Source organism: Microtus pennsylvanicus, chromosome 5 (assembly GCF_037038515.1).
Source record: "Microtus pennsylvanicus isolate mMicPen1 chromosome 5, mMicPen1.hap1, whole genome shotgun sequence".
Taxonomy (NCBI): domain Eukaryota; kingdom Metazoa; phylum Chordata; class Mammalia; order Rodentia; family Cricetidae; genus Microtus; species Microtus pennsylvanicus.
In genome coordinates, this window is record NC_134583.1 from 86,444,926 (window position 1) to 86,464,444 (window position 19,519).

The 19,519-nt window shown below is 49.6% G+C and overlaps 1 protein-coding gene across 1 annotated transcript in view; it reads left to right on the top strand.

Moving 5' to 3' along the window:
* The first annotated feature begins 233 nt into the window (after positions 1-233).
* Positions 234-19,519, top strand: part of Cpt1a (carnitine palmitoyltransferase 1A) — a 64,925-nt gene continuing 45,639 nt past the window's right edge. Inside the window, exon 1 of the mRNA XM_075972941.1 lies at positions 234-324. The gene's annotated coding sequence lies outside the window, so the exon portion shown is untranslated. The remainder of the gene's footprint in view (positions 325-19,519) is intronic.

Consider the following 19,519-nt stretch of genomic DNA (forward strand, 5'->3'; position numbering starts at 1 on the left):
AGTGTAAACCAAGCGTGATGCAAAGAACATTTATGGGCATGGCCCTATCTAATGAGTTAGCCCCTTTTGCAAAAGAAGAAACAGGGCTTCAAGGTTGAGGAATGCCGTCCTAGGACTATTGTGGGCAACCGCGGGTGCTAGCCTCAGTTTCCTCACTGGACTCCTCCCCGTAGCCCCGCCCCGTCCAGGCCCCGCCCCGTCCCGCCCGCGCCGCAGCCCGGCCCAGCTCAGCCAATCACCCGCGGCGCGCGTCCGTACGCTTGGCCTCGCCCGCCCCGGCTAGGACTCCGCTCGCTCATTCCGCTGCCGGCGTCCGCAGACTCGGTAAGGCAGTGCTTGGGTAGCGATGTGGCATCGCCCTGGACCGGGCGCGGGTGTCATCTATGGGAGCGCGGAGGGGGATACAGACTGTGTCCACGGGGTTCGCGGGAGCTGCGCGTTGGAGAGGCAGAAGGCACCCCCTCCCCCGCGAAGTGACCGGTCTAGGGATCCCGGAGTGGGAGAAAGGATGCTTGGTCCCCGGACTGGGCAGGATGCCTTCGCCAGGGACGCGTGGGGCCTCGGCTCCTCGTGTCCCTCTCCACGGTGGAGACTCTGCGCATGGGTTTGGGGTCCTCAGTGCACCCTGACGGATGCTCTGAATTAGGCATGACTCCTTGGTCCCTGTCCAGTATGGACGTCAAATCCCTTTCCGTCCCATCCCACTCCCCACTCCGCGGGTGGCTTGGAGCAAGTGTGGACGCCAAGCTCTTTCCCAGTCCCATCCCACTCGCCACTCTGCAGGTGGATTGTTCCCGGGGGGTCCCCGAGGGTCGGGCGCGGCAGCAGGAAGGATGCTCGGCCTAGGAATTTGGCAGGTGGCCGGTGCCCCCTCCCCGCTTGGGTCCCCGCAGTGCAGCCGTCGGGACACGCCCTTGGCGCTGAGACTCAAGTTTTGAGCACCCCTCCCTCTTGTTTAGCGCGGGGTTCAAGGGCAGGTGGGTGCCCAGAGATTGCCCAAGGTCGCGCAGGGACCGGAGCCTGGGGGGGTCACGTGACCAGGCCTGAGAAAACTTGGCCAGGGACAGCCCGACGGTGAGGTCTGGGCAGCCCCTAGAACCGCTTGGCTGTGTTCTAACAGCTGATTCCTTTCGTTTTTCTTCGTCTTAATATTGTGAATCCGAGCCTGGCTTTCTTTAATGCCACAGAAAACAGATGAATGCTCACTTTTTGAAGGAGTTAAAAAGTTCTTAGTGTGAACCAGGCTGGATATAGATCAAGCTGAGTACTCTCATCTCCGGGCCGACTCTCTCAGCTCCTTTCTGTTCCGTGCATTCAAATAGTTGTCCAAGGACACATTTTAGTTGGTAACTGCTAACTCTGGAAGTTTGTAAATAAAATGAAAGTGAGTTTAGAAGCCTTTCGGAACGTATTGAGTTACAGCATTTTCTCGCACAGGCGTCTGGTTTCTGGTCATTCCTGATATTCAAGCGTGTTTATCTCTGTCAAAACCACAAGCCAAATGAGTAAAATACAGCTTTGGCCTTTCATTTGTGCCTGCAAGCATACATTCCCTCCCCCCACCTTTCTAGTCAGTCGACTAAGCTCAGTAAGGACGTAAATCTGACTGTGGTGCAGGGGACAGTGCAGAACAGTAGGTAGGTTTGGGCACCAGCTGCATTCAGAGTCTCGCTGGCCTGGCTTTGTCACAGCATCAAGAGCCCTTTTGTTATGAGAATTAACTACGACACCTCGCTAGACTTAAATACTTGAATATTTTTCTTTTATCTGTTTATTACTTTTTTTTGAGATGGGGTCTGACCTGGAACCCCTGTTCTCCTTCCTGCACACGCCCCCTTCCCAAGTGCTGTGATTTCAGGCGTGTACCACCACGCCCGGCTTTGAACTCCGTCTTAGTCTTAACCGTCTCTGGAATCAAACCCCGGTCAGGTTTTGTATCAAAATTGGCCGAAGCGGCTGCTTGCACAAGACAAAACCTTTCGAGTTTGAGCTAGAAAGCCACCTGACTGCAGATGAGGGAGAGAAACGCCTCCCTCCCGCCGCCGCTGGGCTTGGCCAGGACCCAGTGGTCACCGAATGGGCAGGCATGGTTCTCCCGGGATTTTGGGGCGCTCGTTGGAGGTTACTCAACCCTGATTCCTCTTGCCCATTTTACCCATTCATAAAAGCAATGTAAGTATTATGATTTTTTTTTTGGCTTGGGTTTCTCTGAAACCCTTGGAGGCACAGTGTTTTCAGATTGTTTTGTTGCAAGCGACTTCTGTCGTCGGACAAAACGGGTCGGTGATTCCCAGGGCGGCGCGCGCCGGCTAGCTCCGGAAGGCCTGCGTGGGCTCGGCCGGTGGAACAGGATCCGAGCGCCCCGGACGCGCCAGCACGGGGGCGGGGCTCTCGTAACCTTTCCCCTACTTTTCTCAGCCGCCACGTGACCCCCGCCGCGGTGGGGGAAGGGGCGGGGCGGGAAGCCGCGGTTGTTAGTGCCCTTCCCTTCCCCAGCGCCTTGAACTTGCAGTCTTGGTCGCTATGCGCCCGGAGGCCCGGGACGCCCCCGTACTTTGACCGTTTGCAGGTTTTGTTTTGTCGGAAAATATGTTTAGTCACCCTGCATAGATGTTGACGGGTAGGCCAAAGTCCTGCAGCTGGTGGAAACCTGCACTGAATTAAGTTAGAATAAATGGTAGTCCAAGGTGAATCGTTTTAAAGTGTGCTTAGCAGAAGTCCAGTCCCCTAAGGAGGGAGGGTTGCTTGAATCCGGGAGTTCAAGGACGGCCTGGGATCCTACAAAGATTCACCCCCAGCTCAGGGAAGAAGGAGGGGAGTTAAGCCGGAGGCGCGCCTAGCAGGCAGAGAAAAGGATTACTGCACACTCTTGAATTAATGCCAATTTAAGCTTTTATTGCAAGAACTTTTGTTGTCAGGAAAATAAGCCTGCTGCCAAACCTGACGACCTGAGTGAGTTCGATCTCTGAACTTGCAAGGTGAAAATTATCCCAACTTCCGCACACGTTCTGTAGTGTGTGGTGTATGTGTAAGTATGCATATATGTATGTACGTTCCACTGCCATAAGTAAATGTGAGATGCAATGCAAGCATATTGTGTTAAAAAAGAGGAAATAGGGATGCCGTGTGATCGCCGGCCTACCTACTTGGTAGCAGGTGCCGAGCCCCCCCCCCCCCCCCCCCCCCCGTGAGCAGTTTCTTTAGGACTGTGATGGTGTATGCCTGTACGTACACCCACCATCTAGTACTTGGGAAGGGGATTGGGGAGAGCAGGGCCAGTTACACTACCAGGGCGTTGGAGTCCTGAGTGGGATACACAAGAACTGGTTTCTGAGCCAAACCTAGGCTATGCAGAGTTTTTGTTGGTTTGTTTTGTTTTGTTCTGTTCTTAATTTCTTACCTAACACAAGGAGTAAGTTCCACTTGTTGATTTCAAATATTTGTTGCCTTTTGTACCCTTCACCTTGAACCCCATACAAATATTGCGGCAGACATCGGGTCCCCGCTGGCCCTGGGCTAAGGCCAGCTTTGCCTTGTTTAGGTAACGTGGCAGCCTGGTTCTGGGAAGTGCCCACCTTTGCCCTTTTTGTGCGAGTTGTTCTGACCTTTAGGGATGTTTTTCCGAAGTTAATAACAGAAAGCAGGCTGCCTTTTGAGGGGCCCAACACCTGGGTAACTGCCACTTGGAAGGTTGGGAAACAGTGGCTGCTGCCCGTACCTCTGAGGAGTGGCAACCCATGTTGCACACAGACCCATTTAGATAAGGTGGAAGTTTGGCATGGTTGAAAACATCTGTAATCCCAGTGGGTGCTGAGGCAGGAAGATTGCCTTGAATTCTAGGGCTATATTGCGAGACCTTCTCTCAAAAAACAAAATGAAAACAAACAAACCCAAAATAGCAGAGCCAGGTTTAGTAGTCCATACCTATAAGCCCAGCTCTTAGGAGGTGGAGACAGAAAATTAGGACTTTAAGATTAGCCTCAGTGACATAACTATTTTGGGACTAGCCTGGACATCATACAACCCTGTCTCTAAAACAAGGAAATAAAAAAATACTATGTTGTACAGTGGTGCTGGTGGCTTGTGACCCTTAGGAACACAGGAGTCGTCTTGCCTCTGTCCCCTTGTCCAAGTGTGACTGGAGCTGAGTCTGTTGCTTCTGTTTCTTGAGTCCTCCCAGAATTAGCTCTCCCTGCTGTCTTCTCGACCCTGACCCCGAGCAGCCATGCCCGTACTTACTGAGGGAAGGAAGGACAGAGGTTGGGATGCCTTTCTCCCCTGGACTGATTCAGCTATTGATATTACCTTAAGAGGGTGGGGGTCCTTTGGGAGTTTCACTGGTCATACCCCTAGAAGTCCATGCTTGGGAGGCAGGGGTCAGAGGAAGTGGTGGGGCCCCTGCCTTAGTTCACTTCCTCCATGTTGTTCTGCACCTGATCCAGCATCCTAACACTGTCCAGGCTCCCTTTAGGGTTCCCTTGGCTTTGGGTAAAGCCATGAATAGAGAATTCAACACGCCTTGTTATGAAGCCCTGAAAGGACATTGAGTAACTCCCCACACCTCTACCCACCTTGAAACGGAGTCTGTGTAGTCCTGGCTAGCCTGAAACTCACTCTGTAGACCAGGCTGTCTGGCTGATGTGGAACTGATCCTCTTACCTCCACCTCAGGCCTCTACGAAACTGATTGGTTTATTAAAGCATTCACCCTAGCTTCCCAGCAGCGGCCCCTGGAATGCTCTGTGGAAGGTCCACTTCCCAGTTTGTTGAGCACAACCCATTCATTGTGTCCTGTGGGCCAGTGAAGGTATCTGAAAAGAAAGGAATGAACTGCCCAGGTTAGTCAGTCAGTCAGAAGAGAGGCTGAGGCGTTGGCATAGGTGGGGTGGGGTGGGGTGAAGAGCGAGGACAGACACTTCCTTGAAGGATTTGTGTTGACTGTACAAGCTCCTGCTGGAATGGCAGAATGTGGTGCTGAATGAGGGGAGGCAGAGGCAGGCGGATCTCTGTGAGTTCGAGGCCAGCCTGGTCTACAAGAGCTAGTTCCAGGACAGGAACCAAAAGCTACGGAGGGACCCTGTCTCGAAAAATCAAAAAAAAAAAAAAAAAAAAAAAAAAAAAGAAAGATCCGGTGCTAGCTGCACGCGGGCATCCTTCAGTGTGCGGGAGCTGGAGTGCTGTGTGGCTTGGTGTTAATCAGTGTACGAGAGGATGATGTCTGTCCCTGAGAGACATCTGGAAGTGAACCCACATCTGTGTTGTAACCGTTTTCTGAGCATGGCCCTTAGTGGTGACTGTCACGTCAGACGTGCAGACCGAGACTGACCGGGACGAGATGGGAGCACGCCCGGGTGTTCATCTCCTCTGTAGGAAGGCAGCACCGATGCCTGCTCTCCTGCATCCCCTGACTCCCAGGAGATAAGGAGTTAGACCTCAGTCTCAGCACTTGGGTGGCGCAGGCAGGTCTCCAAGTTTGACGCAGCTTTGTCTTCCAAGAGTGTGTCCTATGCACAATCTCGAACTTTCTGACGCTTAAAAAAGAAGAAAGGATTTCTTTTATTTTGTTTTTGAGACAGGGTCATCCTTTGTAGTCCTACCTGGCCTGGAATTTGCTATGTAGGCCATGCCAGTCTTGGAATTCACAAAGATCCACCTGCCTTCACGCCCCCAGTGCTGGGATTAAAGTGCACCACGACACATAATAGGGTTTTAATTTTTTTTTTTACTTTTTAAATTTCTGAGTGCTGGTGCCTCTGGAGACATCGGCTCCCCTGGGGCTGGAGACAGATGCTTGTAAGATGCTTTCTGTGAGGACTGGAAGCCACGCTCGGGTCATCCGAGGAGCCGCGTGCACTCCCCTGCCTTGTCCCCCAAGTGAAAACATTATACATCCCGTAGAAAGTGAACTTCGGAGGCTAAATTTGGCTTTTTGCCTGGGACTGATGAAGTGGAATGCCATCTTCTCTGTGACCCTGGGTGGTTTTAGTGCGACCCCGTGATTGCGAGGAGGACCACAGGCCTTCACAGGCCATTGTAGTGCTGAGGTACAGCATCCAGTAGATTGAATTGACTCAACATGTCTTATTTTTCCTCCCCCCACCCTTTTTTTTGAGACTGGCTGCAAGGTTTGTTGGGTGTGTGTGTGTGGGATTCAGCACAGGGGAAGCCCTCAGGAGTGCAGATCCAGGGGACCACAGTTGATGATACATTTGCACCCCGAGCCATCGGGGATGAGCCACTTCTCAGCTTCAGTGTCTTCAATCCATCTGCATTAAACTTGAAGACCCACTTCTTTGAGATGTGGATCCTCTGGCGGCCAGGGAACTCAGAACTTGGCCCGTCGAAGGATCTCCGTCACACCTCTCTACTTGTAGTTTGATGAGCATGCACGTGCTGACCTAGGAAGTGTGAAGCTCGGCCACTGTGCCCTGGGGACTTCTCAAAGGCACCACATACCTCTCTGGAGCTGAGGATGGGGACCTCAGAGGCATGAATATCCACAAGAAACCTGCCTCGAGGGTCCCTTAGGGCAACGTATACACGACAGACTTCTTCAGCTACCGGGAGGGCTGCTATCTGCAGTATTGTATGACAGCCCCTCCATTCTTAATGACGTAGAGCCGGAGTCAGTGAAGGTCCTTAAATATAGGCTTGTGCACAGAAGAGGAGCGGCACTCGGAAGGAAGCGAGACTAGACACATCTGCGCATGGAGGGTTGCTGTGAGGCCCACTGCCATTTGCAGTATTTTTTTTTTTTTTTGAGATTTCTCTTGTTGGAGATGGTAGCACATGCTGTAATACCAGGACTATAAGCAAAGGAAGGAGGATCTCTGTGAGTTCGAAGCCAACTAGCCAGGGCTACATAGTGAAAAGTTGTCTTTAGAAAAAAAGATTAATTTTAGTTATGTATTTGTGTGTGGGGGAACCACTTGAGGGCAGTGGCCGCTGAGTCTGAAGAGAACGTAGACTGCGCTAGAGCTGGAATTAGGGGTTCGAGGTAACCCGTGTGGATGCTGGAAACTGAGCTCAGGTCTTCTGCAAGAGGCACAGATTCTTCACCCCTAAGCCATGTCTCCAGCCCCACCTAACAGCATTTTTTTACCTGGAGGTGGCCCGTGGCATGTGACCCCCTACCCCTGTAAATCGGGACATTTGTAAATACAGCTTCTAGATGCTGGGATTTGCTGGGATTGCTACTAGACAGGTGTTTTGATTGTTGCTGTGTTTTGCACTGCTTGTATTGCAGCTGTCAGGGTGCTGAGGTGACGAACATGCATGGGAGGTGCAGAGCAGCCCCAGAGATTAGGGAACATTTGTGGGATACATACAATATCTTGGTATGAGGAGAGGTTCTGAGCTCCTTGAGCTGATAGATGCACTCCCCTCCCTGGCAGTCAGAGCTCACATGGGCGTTCTGTGCTGGCAAGACTGGATCTAGGTGCTATGTTTCAGAGCGGATGGGCTGTACTGTTAGCCTTGTCAACATGTGTTTCCCTTGTTATTAAACAAGTTTAACTGTTTTTTTGTGGTGGGTCAGGTGTGCACATGTATGTGCATGTGTGCGTGTGCATGTGTGCACTTATGTGCCACCTGTAGGTCAGAGGACAGCTTGGGGTAATTGGCTCCCTCCCTCTCCTGTGTGGGTCTCTTGAGGACTGAACTCATGTTGTTTGGTTTCTCCTGCTGAACCATCTCACCGGTTTCCTTTATTATTCTATCTGTCTGTCTATTTATTTTATTGAGACAGTGTCTCATGTAGCCTAGGCTGGCTGTGTAGCCAAGGATGCCTTTGAATTTATGATTCTCTTGTCTTCACCTCTCAAGTGCTGGAGTTAGAAGTGTTCATCATGTCCAGCTTGAATTTTTGCAGTGTATGACAGATGAGAGTTCTGTTGGTTTATTTTTTGAGAGATGTAGATTGAATGATGACTGAAAATTTACTTTTTTTACCATCCAGATACTAACCAGGCCTGACACTGCTTAGATTTTGAGATCAGACCATTCAAAATGTCATGGCCATAACCCAAAATTCGTTTCCTAACCTGACCTGAACAGCCGAGTCCAGCCCATCAGTGTGAGTGGCACATGGTGATATCAGTGTCTCACTGTGGGACGACACCTGTGGCCGCTTTAGAGCTTGCAGACAGGAATGCTCAGCCATGAATTCAGGGTACAGCTTTTCCCAGTGAGGACCCTTGCTGTGGTTCATCTCCGACCACACATGCCCCAAGGGAAAAAAGCTGTCATAATCTGGTAGCCAGAGTGACTGAGTTTGCAAGGTGAAGTCTCTGAAGCAGAGGGTGCTAGTGTCTTGGTCCGGAGCTGGAATCCGGTCTTCTGAGGTGCACCAAGTCGGTGCCTTGGGCCCTGCCGTCTCTTCTGCACGTGCTCATTTCCACTCTTGTCCAGGCTCCCGCCAGACCAGTGGCTTCTTCCATCAGAGGATGTAGCCTAAGGCCCTTACCAGGAGGGAGTTGTGCTGAACTCCCCGGCCTCAGGAACTGTGAGGCGTGTAAATCTTTATAAGATGTAAATCGGCTCTTCTGTTACGGCCACTGAAATGTACTGAGACATTCCTTGGCTTTCCTTGTTCCTCAGATCCCCCGGAAGCACAAGGTGCACATGTCCCATTCATTCTAAGTCACTTCCTCTGGATATATCAGCCATGTGAGGGTTTAAGTCCTTTTTATTTTTGATGTGTGTTTGCATGTACTCCAGAGGCATGTACTCCAGAGGCGTGTACTCCAGAGGCGTGTACTCCCACAGCCAGTGTTGTCTTCAGTTGTTCTTCAGCTGTTTTGAGGCAGTTTCTCTGTATAGCCCCGATGATTGGCCTAGAACTCACTCTATAGCCCAGACTGGCCTCAAACTCACAGAGATCCGCCCGCCTCTGCCTCCTGAGTGCTGGGATTAAAGGTGTGCGCCACTGCGCTCAGCCTAAGTTGGAACCATATCTGTTCAGTAGAGGAGAACATTCCCATGAGTTGCAGGTCATAAGAGACCCTACTGGCAGATCTTTGGGGCCTTCTAGGGACAAGGCTCAGGGCTCCTCAGCCTGGTGCTGTTCCTGGTGAGGGATGCCTGCCATGTTCCTAGACCTGGAATCCTGCTAAGCTGTCTCTTCCTGTGGGTAACCCTTTCTCTAAGGATTTCCAGCAGTTGTTTACTGCCAGGTGAGATGGACAGCTGGTGAGGGATTAGCTGGAGGCAGAGCTTGCTCTTGCGTGCCAGGTGAATTATGAAATTCTGGTGGGCAGCTAAGCCATACTGAGAGTTAGCCTGTTTGTAATAAGTGAGTTTTCCTGCTGGCTGCCACCTATCATTTTGGCTACAGCAGTGACATAAGTCAATGTGTGTTGCAACTGCAGGAATCTTAAACTGGTCTTTGCTGTCACCACTGTACCCTGGTAAGTAAGGACATGCCCGTTGGCACTGGACCTGGACTAGATTCCTGCTCTGCTGTTGGCTGGCTGTGACCTTAAGTGAGCTTCTGCTGTCTAAGTCTTGTTTTCCTCATTAGTGATTGGGGACCTCATGGGTTCAGTTCTTAGAGTTAGTTAGAATTTAATGAGTGGATAGCAGTAAAACAAATTAATTAAAATATTTTATCAGGGGCCCTGGTGTTAGGGTCCATGCCTTTAATCCTACTTGGTAGGCAGAGTAAAGTTCATCTCTGCGAGTTCCAGGCAGGGCTACACAGACCCTGTCAAAATAAATAAATAAATAAATAAAGCAACGGAAAAGACAGAGGCTGAGGCTATGGCTCAGTCAGTAAAGTGCTTGCTGAGTTCTGATCCCCAGTACCCATATAAAAAGCCAGGAGCAATGGTGCACATCTGTAATCCCAACACTGGAGACGCAGAGACAGGAAGATCCCTGGGGCTCACTGACTAGCCAGCCTGGTCAAATTAGTGCTCTGTGGGTTCAGTGAGAGACCCCATCTCAACCAGTAAGGTGGAGAGTGATAGACACCCAGTTTGGACATGTGTGAACACACATGAACACACACACAAATTAGGCATTGTTTGGTGTGTGCCATGTGGTTGGGCGAATGGATATCTCCCATTTTCTTTACCATGGAAAACGTGAAATGAGCCTGCTTGCCATCTCTGACGGTGAACTGTGAGCCACCTCCCTGCGTGTTGTCCTTTCTACCTGTCTACAAACCTATCTGGCTCCCCATCTGTGTGCTGCAGGGCTGTGTTGAAATACTCCCTGGAGCACAGAACCTATTTGCATAATTCAGTTGCTCGGAAGCCTGTCATCCCTGCGCAAGCCTTCCTGTTTGATTTATATGATGAACATGGTTTCCACATTGCAGTTTCTCTGGCATGTGCCAGTTTCTGGCGGTGTACTGGGCCTCTCGTGAACTTTCCCCTCCTTTCTTAGCTGGCTGCCTGCCTAAACCCTGCAGCCCCGGGGAACTACGGGGAGACGGGGATGCTAAGAGGGCTTGGTCTGGGAAGGGAAGTGGGTATTTTTTCTCAGGGTTGGCAGCTTGGTGGCATGGCCAGTGTTAGGACTCGTGTGCTGACCTCAGAGGTGAAATGCTTTTGTTGTAGAGGTGTTGGCAATGGAGAGAGCGAGCCCAGTGGGCACATCCCACTAGCAAAGCACAGCGCCATTTATTTAGCCAAGGACTGGAGCGCCACTCCAAGCCACGTTATTAAAGTAAGACAGGCTTAAGTCAGCAAGATACCTCAGTGGGCAAAGTGCTTGCTGTGCATGCCTGGTGACACCAACCCGGATCCCACGTACATGTAAGAGTAGAGAAGCGACACGGAGTTGTCCTCTGACCTCCACACACATCCATCGTGCGCACACACTCACGTAATAATAAACAAAATTTGAGAATGAAGACAGTTTGTCAGTAGCAAGTGAGATGCAGTCTGCAGAGTCCTCAAGATTCAATCAAGAGCATTGAGTAAGATTGGTGTCTCTGAAAGCTTTCAGCGTCTTGGGAGATGATTAAACACAGCTTGGGAAGGGATGCCCTCTGCCAGGAAGCATGGGTGAGTGACCCAGTATGTCCTGAGGCATTGCCAAGGCTTTGGGAATGTGGAGTCAGTAGCTGGCCAAAACTGGGCCCTGTTGGAGGCGTGTATTTAGCTAAGTGTGATGAAAGGTGAGAATGGGAATGACCCAAGAAGGGTTGAGGAGATGGATCAGTCAGTAAAGCGCTTGCCTTACAAGCATAAGGACCTGAGAAAGGTCAGGCATGGTAGTGCATGCTTGTAATCCCAGCTTTGGAGGGGTAGACGCAGGAGCATCTCTGGGGCTTGTCTGTCAGCCAGCCTAGCCCAATCAGTGAAGCCCCAGGCTGGTGAGAAAACAGTGTGCAAAGGCCCCTAAGGAACAATACCTGAGGTTGCATACACACACACTCACACACACTCCGAGGACAATCAGTAGTGGGTAAACGGTGGAGCCACTGGGTCTAGTGTAGATGGAGGTACAGAATTGCAAGCTTGGGGACAGATACACAGTAGACCTGCCGGTGAGGTTGGTGGTTTTCCTGCATTTTGGTGTGCCAATAGCAGATTACAGTGAGGGGCTTAGTGACCTGCTGCAGCCCTCCTTGGGGGTCCCTCCCCAGCAGTGGGGCTGGTACATACATGGTGTTAGGCCTGAGTGTGGGGGCACTTACACGTTTCCAGGCAAGGAGGTTGGCAGGTGGGATGTGGAAGTGACAGTTACCACACTAACGCTGCCACTTGGGGCAGAGGCAAGATCCAGGCCTCGACACCCACTTCTCAGAAATACTGACACCAGATACCACAGCCTAGCCCTCTACCATCAGGATTTTTTGCTTTTGGCATGGTGGATGTGTCTCTGAACATCTTCCTGGCACCTGGGGGGTTCTTGCTGCAGCAGCCACCTGCGGTTTGGCCTTAACCAGTTTGAGGACACAGGGCAAGAAGCCAGGCAAGAAGCCACCTTGTGTTAGGAACAGTCCCGGAGGGGACTTTACTTTGTACCGGCCAGACCTGTTTCTGGGGTGGAGCAGTCAGTGTGTTTACCTAGAGGGTGTGTTGCATTCAACTCCCCCCCCCTCCACTCTAGTTTAGAATTCTAGCTCAAAGGCTAATGCTAGGTGTGGTGGCAGATACTGTGACCCCAGAGGACAGTCACAAGTTCAAGGCCAGCCTGGTTTAGACACCTTAGATACAGAATTGTTTTTTCTGAACAACTTGGGAAGGACAGTGAGTGACCGTGGGGAGGTCCAAGCCCTCTTTCCTTCCATCCATATATTTTTCTCTCTTATGCTTTCCTTCCCAGTATATGTTCTTGTGGCCCTCTTTGAACTTGGGACGCAGGTGCATGCCCTGCAGTGCAGTTACTTTCCCGTGGTCCTGTGTGTAAACCTTGTGCCCAGGGACACTAGCTCTCCACACTGGGCTGCGATGGGTTAGAGCAGCCCCCTGTGGGGCAGCTCTTTGTATGTCCCCTCAAACCGCCAGGTTTGAGTGTGTGTGTGTGTGTGCGAGAGAGAGAGAGAGAGAGAGAGAGAGAGAGAGAGAGAGAGAGAGAGAGAGATTGAGAGAGAGAGAGAGAGAACATGCAAAGCAGAGCTTCACAGGGCACTTGAGACAGCTCCGGGAGTGACTGTAGACACTAGATAATTGGGAGGGGCAGTAAAAAGAAGGGTGTGGGCTGAGGGGCGCTGGTGGGCTGACATGCTTCTTTAAGTCCAGTCTGTATTTCTGGCCTTGAAGCAAGTGTGGATTGCAGAGATTAGGGACAGGGGTCTGGCTGGCTCCCAAGGTACAGACAGCCGAAGAAGACCCTCCCATCAGTGGAGACAGAGGTCAGGGGCTAGCGGCCATAGCAGACAATGTGGTAGGCCAGGTTTGAGCCACTGTGACCTGAGGCGGGAAGAAGGAACTGGAAGTGTGGTCTAGTACTGGGAAATCCTTGATTTAGTGCACAGTGTATGGAGCCTGGCAGAGCCCTTCAGCCACCATGGAGGCCTGCCATGCCCTCTTTGCAACAGCCTTTGGAAGGGAGGAGGAGGCTGCCCAATGCCAGTGGCCTATGTCCAGGCACAGCTGGCCTGCCAGATAGAATGGCTGGGCCAGCTGACCCTGAGGGCCATTCTTCTAGCACGTCAGGGTTCCCAGGTGCTCACACACAAGGACACAGCCTTAGGACTCGGGCTAGGCAGGGTGTGACCACTGGCAGGGCTTCTGGGAAGGGAGAATAGGAGTCAGGGCAGTGGGTGTCCTTAGTAACCAGGCAGAGAGCCATCTGAGGAACAGATTGGCTTTCTATTGGCAGAGGGACGTCAGAGCTGAATACACCTGGTGAAAGGAGATGAGGGGAGGGGCCAGGGGGTGGGTCAGTCAGGGAGAGGCCTGTCCCCAAGCCTAGCCTCTGAGACAAGAACACATTTCTAGAGAAAGAAGAGGAAGGGCTCCTGATGGGCCAAGAGCTTAAGCTCACTTCCTTATGAGGCCAGGGTGCAGCAGGGGAGCAGCCAGACTCCTGAGAGCTGGGATGGGGACACAAGGGTCAGTATGGCAAAATTTGTGGACCTCTTGTACACAAGTTCTTGCATGTACAAATACACACACACACGGTATACATACACACACGGTGTATACACACAGTATACAGACACACAAACATACACATGGTATGCACATAGACGGTATACACACTGTATACATACACACATGGTGTATACACACACACACACACACGGTATACATACACATACGGTGTATACACACACAGTATGCACACACAGTATATACACACATACAGACACACAAACATACACATGGTATGCACATACACGGTATACGCACTGTATACATACACACATGGTGTACACACACACACACACACGGTAGTAGGTAGCCGCCTGTGGCTGTTCAGACATGAATGTGAAAGAGATGCCCAGAGTTCCAGGGAAGATGTGTGACAGCAATGTCCTGTGTGCGTGAATGTCTGCATGTGTGTCATGTGTATGCAGTGCCCTTGGAACCTAGAAGATGGCATTGGATCCCCTGGAGTTGGAATGAACCACACAGCTTGCGTCCTCTACAAGAACTGTATATACCCTTAACTTAACGTCTCTCCACCCCTTTGATGTAGTCCTATTTTTTATATATTTATTCTTATCCTTTTAAGTTGTGTGTGTGTGTGTGTGTGTGATTATGTGCATGTGAATGGAGGTGTCCCTCAGTTCAGAGATGTCCGATCTCCTTGGAGCCAGATTACAGACAGTTCTGAGCCACTTGATGTGGGTGCTGGGAACAGAACTCTGGACCTCAGCAAGCACATGTATTTGTTCATAACCACCTCTTCATCCCCTGATGCTGTATTCTCGATTAAAAGAGCCAGATAGCCATAGGTCTTGTGTCAGCAAGCAGTGAGTTCATTGCAGGGGCAGGCACAGAGGCAGGTTCCATACTGACCTGGATGTGCTGTGTTCTATGACTTGGAACATTTGAGGAAGGGTTAGGTTCTGGCCAAGCTTTGGGGCTTTGGGGACACTTCAAGGTCCTTGGGTTTATAAATGTTTTGCTTCCCTCCTTGGGATGCGTATGCGCCACTCCTTAGCCTCAAGCATCCAGTTGGTTTTCATCCTCCCAGCTGGTCTGGTCACCCCTGTACAACTGCTTTGGGCTGTTGGCATGTCGGATGGCTCTGCCAAGTGTCCCACAGACAAGTCCCCTCGCAGCCACTGTTGAGGGTGGACTTGCTTTTGGAGTTCTACAGAGAACTATTCATTATCCCACAGTGGCTTCACACGGGAGGTGAGGAGGACACAAGGGTGTCCACCACACAGCCATGCAGCAGAGGGTGTGAAAATGGCCCAACATAAATCGGAGAATTACGCATGCGCCACAGCACAGGAGTGGAGGTCAGAGGACAGCCTCAGGAGTTGGTTCTCTTATTCTATCATGTGGGTCCTGGGAATTGAACTTGAGCAGAAAGGCTTGGCAGCAAGCTCCTTTGCCCATTTAGCAATTTTGTTGGTCTAGAATTTTTTTTCCTATTTATTTATTTATTTATTTATTTATTGTAACTTGATTATTGTGGATAGTAATGTCCTATTGAAAGTCAACACCTGAAACACCCTGTCTACAGTTACTTTCCCTCTGAGGAGAAAGGTTGTGTTTCCAGGGACACCGGGAATACTGGCTCAATCAGGGATGATGGGAGGGACACCCTGCCCCCCCCCCAGGTTGATTAGCAGAACTATGATGACTGGATTGGGACTCTCTGTGACTGCTGTTTCTGGGGTGACAAAGCCTCCCAAAGACATCTGTGCCCACCTCTAAAGTAGGGAGCTGCAGGTGGCAGTCTGCCAGGTGTGGGTGTGGTCTCCTGCCCAGGAGGAGGATGGCAGGACGAGCTTGCAGCCTGTGAAGGAACTGGTATCGGCTCAAGACCAAGTTCTTAGCACAAAGGAGATTTATTTGTGCCAGAGGGACAAAGGGCAGGAAATAAGAGACAAAGCCAGGAGACAGGGCGAGGGAGAAGGGGAAGGGGTATTTATCCGGAGGCCAGAGGACGGGGCACACAAAGGACTGCCTCTGGATAGAGGGGAGACAGATGTGGCCCATAGAGAGATGACTGTTTATAAAGTTCAAAGGCGAAACCCTGTGTTAGGATGAGGTGTTTAGTTTTGATTGGGTGTGTTAATTAGGGAAGCTGCAAGGGGGCTTATGATAGTTGGACCTTGGTAGTCAGCTTCAGGAGAAGGAAGTAGCCAAGTATGTGACTAGGCCTTGGTGGCTGGCTGTAGTAGTGTAACCTAATGTATTTTAGCAAGGAAAGGGAATTGGGGAGAAGGGCGAGGCCCGGCAGCACCGTGTTTGCCATGCCCAAACCAGCTAGAGTCCCTTCAGCCTGACCAAAAGATGTAGTTCAGTCTTGCCAGATCTCAGAGTGTGTGTAACAAAACGTTCTCTGGAGTGACATAACACACAGGTGTATTCTCTCCCAGATGGGGATCCCACAACAGACCACCAAAATCTAACTCGGTAGGCCAGTGGCTTTATTGGTGTTACCTGAGGAGCAGAAATGACTCAAAGACAGCTGTATCACTGAGGCCCACCCCAGCATGGGAGACAGCTCACAGGCTGGAGAGTGACCTTTCTAGGTGCCTTCGTTGGTCTAAACCTCTTCCAGTAAGCTTCGGTGGTTTCTGTTTCTTCCAGTCAGCTGGTCTGGTCTCAGAGTCTTCTTTGTAGCTTGGTTCCTCTGAGTCTTGGGAACAGCTTTGTTCTGTTAGCTCAGAGGGACTCTCAGCTTTTATTGCTTACTCTGGCAGGGAGGAGCCTACTGCATCTTGTCAGTTTCAGGGACTTCCTGAAAGCATTGTGAGTTCTTTCCTTCCTGCTTAAAGAGCTCTTCTGCAGGATGGAATGTTTTGGAGGAAACTGTTACAAGTGGGTGTGTGATGGGGGTGGGGTCTTTAGTTGCAGCAGCTGACTTCCCATCTTCTGGCTGCCTGCTTCATCCTCCAGTCTCCATTTCATCTGCAGGAGTCTACTGTGTAGTACATGGATGGGGCAGGGGCACTCGACTACTTAGAACCCATGAGAGCTCTGGCACAGCTGCGTTAGATACATTAAGAGTTGTGGGGAAAGCCGGGCGGTGGTGGCACACACTTTTAATCCCAGTACTTGGGAGATACAGCCTAGTGAATCTCTGTGAGTATGAGGCCAGTCTGGTCTACAAGGTGAGCTCCAAAATAGCCAGGACTGTTATACAGAGAAACCCTGTCTCAACCCCCCCCCAAAAGTTGTGGGGAGATCTCAGACGTGCAGAAAAATCAACAGGAATGACTACTTTCCCAAGGTTTCCCAAGGAACCTTTGCCCTCCCCTCCCCATCCCAATCCTAGGTCCCATGAAATATGTACGTGTGTGTGTGCACGTGTGTAGTATGTGTATGTGTATTTATGTTTCATGTGTTTTGTGTACATGTAGGCAAGAGGTCAACCTTGGTTGTCACAATTCCTTATACCACCCACCTTACTGTTTTTGAGGCAGGGATCTCCCAAGGGATCCTCCTGTCTTTGCCTCCCCACAAGTGTGCTCCACCATGCCTGGCTTTTAATGTAGCTGGAACTCAGGTTTTTATGTTTGTGCTGAGGCACTTTACTGACTGAGCTGTCTGCAGATATTTGGTGTCTACTCTACCACGTTAGATGATTTCTGAAAAAAAAAAAAACAGAAAAGAAAAGAAAAAAGAACTTCCTTAGTGCTGGAGGTTGGTGTTCCTGGTGGGAACTGTGATGGGGTGGGCTTCTAAAGCCATCTCATTCCTTCCTGATGTCCCCAGTCCTGTGGCATCAAATGCTTGAGTGTTAAACAGCATTTGTGTTCTATGAAAGGACATTTTTTTCTTTATTTTCTTTCTTCATGAACATGCATAGTATGCTCATATGTATGAATGTGTATATGCATTCATATGTGTGCATGTGCATATGGAGGTCAGAGGTCAACTGCAAATATTATTTCTTAGCAACTGTCTACTTTTTTTCACTTAAAAAGTTTAATTTATTATTACTGTATGTGTATGATGTGTGTGTGTGAGAGAGAGAGAATGGGGTAGCATGCATACTATAATGAGTGTGTGGTAGGCAGCGGACAGCTTTTGGAAGTCAGTTCTTTCCTTTCACCTTTTTTCTTTAATTAAAAGAAACTAGAGGTGTGTGTATGTGTGTGTATACATCACATGAGTACAGTGCCCACAGAGGCCACAAGAGGGAATCAGAGCTGGGCGATGGTGGCGCACGCCTTTAATCCCAGCACTGGGGAGGCAGAGGCAGGTGGATCTCTGTAGTAATATGGGCGGCGGCAGGGTTGCATCCACAAACACCCCAGCCGCCTGCCCTGCCCGGCTAGCTTTACCCGAAATAATTACACAGAAATTGTATTCATTTAAACACTGCTCTGGCCCATTTCTAATAATCTATGTAGCGCCCCTAGGTGCGCTTACCGGGAAGATTCTAGCCTAAGTCCATCCTGGGTCGGAGCTGGGGCATGGTGTGCGTCTTCCCTGGAGCAGGTAGCATGGCGTCTCTCCTGCATCTGCTCCGGAGAGCAGAGCTGCGGAGTCTGACCTCACTTCCTCTTCCTCCCGGCATTTTGTTCTGTTTACTCCACCCACCTAAGGGTGGGCCTATCCAATGGGCCTAGCAGTTTCTTTATTGCTTAACCAAGGAAATCAACAGATTGATATATGACACTCCCACATCACTTCCCCTTTTTCTGTTTAAACAAAAAAGGAAGGCTTTAACTTTAACATAGCAAAATTACATATAACAAAACAGTTATCAAGTAAAAGTTACATCAGAAACATTTATACATATAACAAAATTGACCGTAAATCTCTATCAATAAAGCAAAATCTATACTAATGCAAATTATTCATGTCTATATCATATCCCCCTTTAAATGTAAAAGAACATTTATAAACTATATTTGGGAACATGGGCGCAGTTTTTTCTCTCCAAACTGCTTCCTGCTGAATGGGGGCGTCGTTAATGATTTTAGGGTGTAACCTGTGTGCCAGGTTTATCTCAGTTGGCAGTTGAGCAAGGCAATTTTCTGAAGATGTTCACAGCAACCCTTCAGGAGGACGTGGTCCATCATACCAAATCGGAATAGAAGAAATGAACAGGGTCTCATCCTCTGTGAAAACAAAAGAAGAATCTCTTTTCCAAAGTATCATATCCTTAGATCCAAATTCTGAAATCATAACCTCATGATATCCATTCTGGTTCCACTTGGCAGCCCATATAATGAAATGTCTCTCTGTACTTAGCTCCTTCACAGTCAAAAATTTTAAAGAAAACACAATGTACATAATCCAGACTCTCTGTGAATTTTTCATTTTTACGCGGCTTATTTTTCTTTATTTCTTTTAATCTCTTAACTATCTGTACTCTGTCTCTTTAAAGACTTTACTTTTACTTTTTTCTTTTTAAACCATTAACTTTATTCTCTATATTCTTTTTCTTCTCTCTCCCAAGCCTACGTACATTCATCCAACAGTGTGACTCATTTAGTGGTCTGAATCTGTCCTATTGTGAATCTGCAATTTTTTACTATCCAGGAGCACTTTTGATTTACGCCTTTAAATCACTAGGCGCTTAAGAATCTAAGCTGTGACATTTCTAGGTTAACTTTTTGCTTTTTGAGCGTATATCTGTGGACCAGGCTGTCTTTGAACTCTCAGAGATCCGCCTGTCTCTGCCTCCCAGGCATTGGGATTAAAGGTGTTTGCAACTACACCTTGAACTCACAGAGATCTGTTCGTCTCTGCCTTCTAGGCACTGGGATTAAAGGCGTGTGCTACCACACCTTGAAGTCACAGAGGTCTATCTCCCTCTGCCTCCCAAGTGTTGGGATTAAAGGTGTGTACACACAACAACTGTCTTCCTTTTCTTTTTTACTTTAAGAACTTTAACTTTTAGCTTGCATATATTTTTAACACACTTTAAACCATTCAGAAATTTTCTCTGTCTTTGAATCTCTCCTTACTGTATATCTC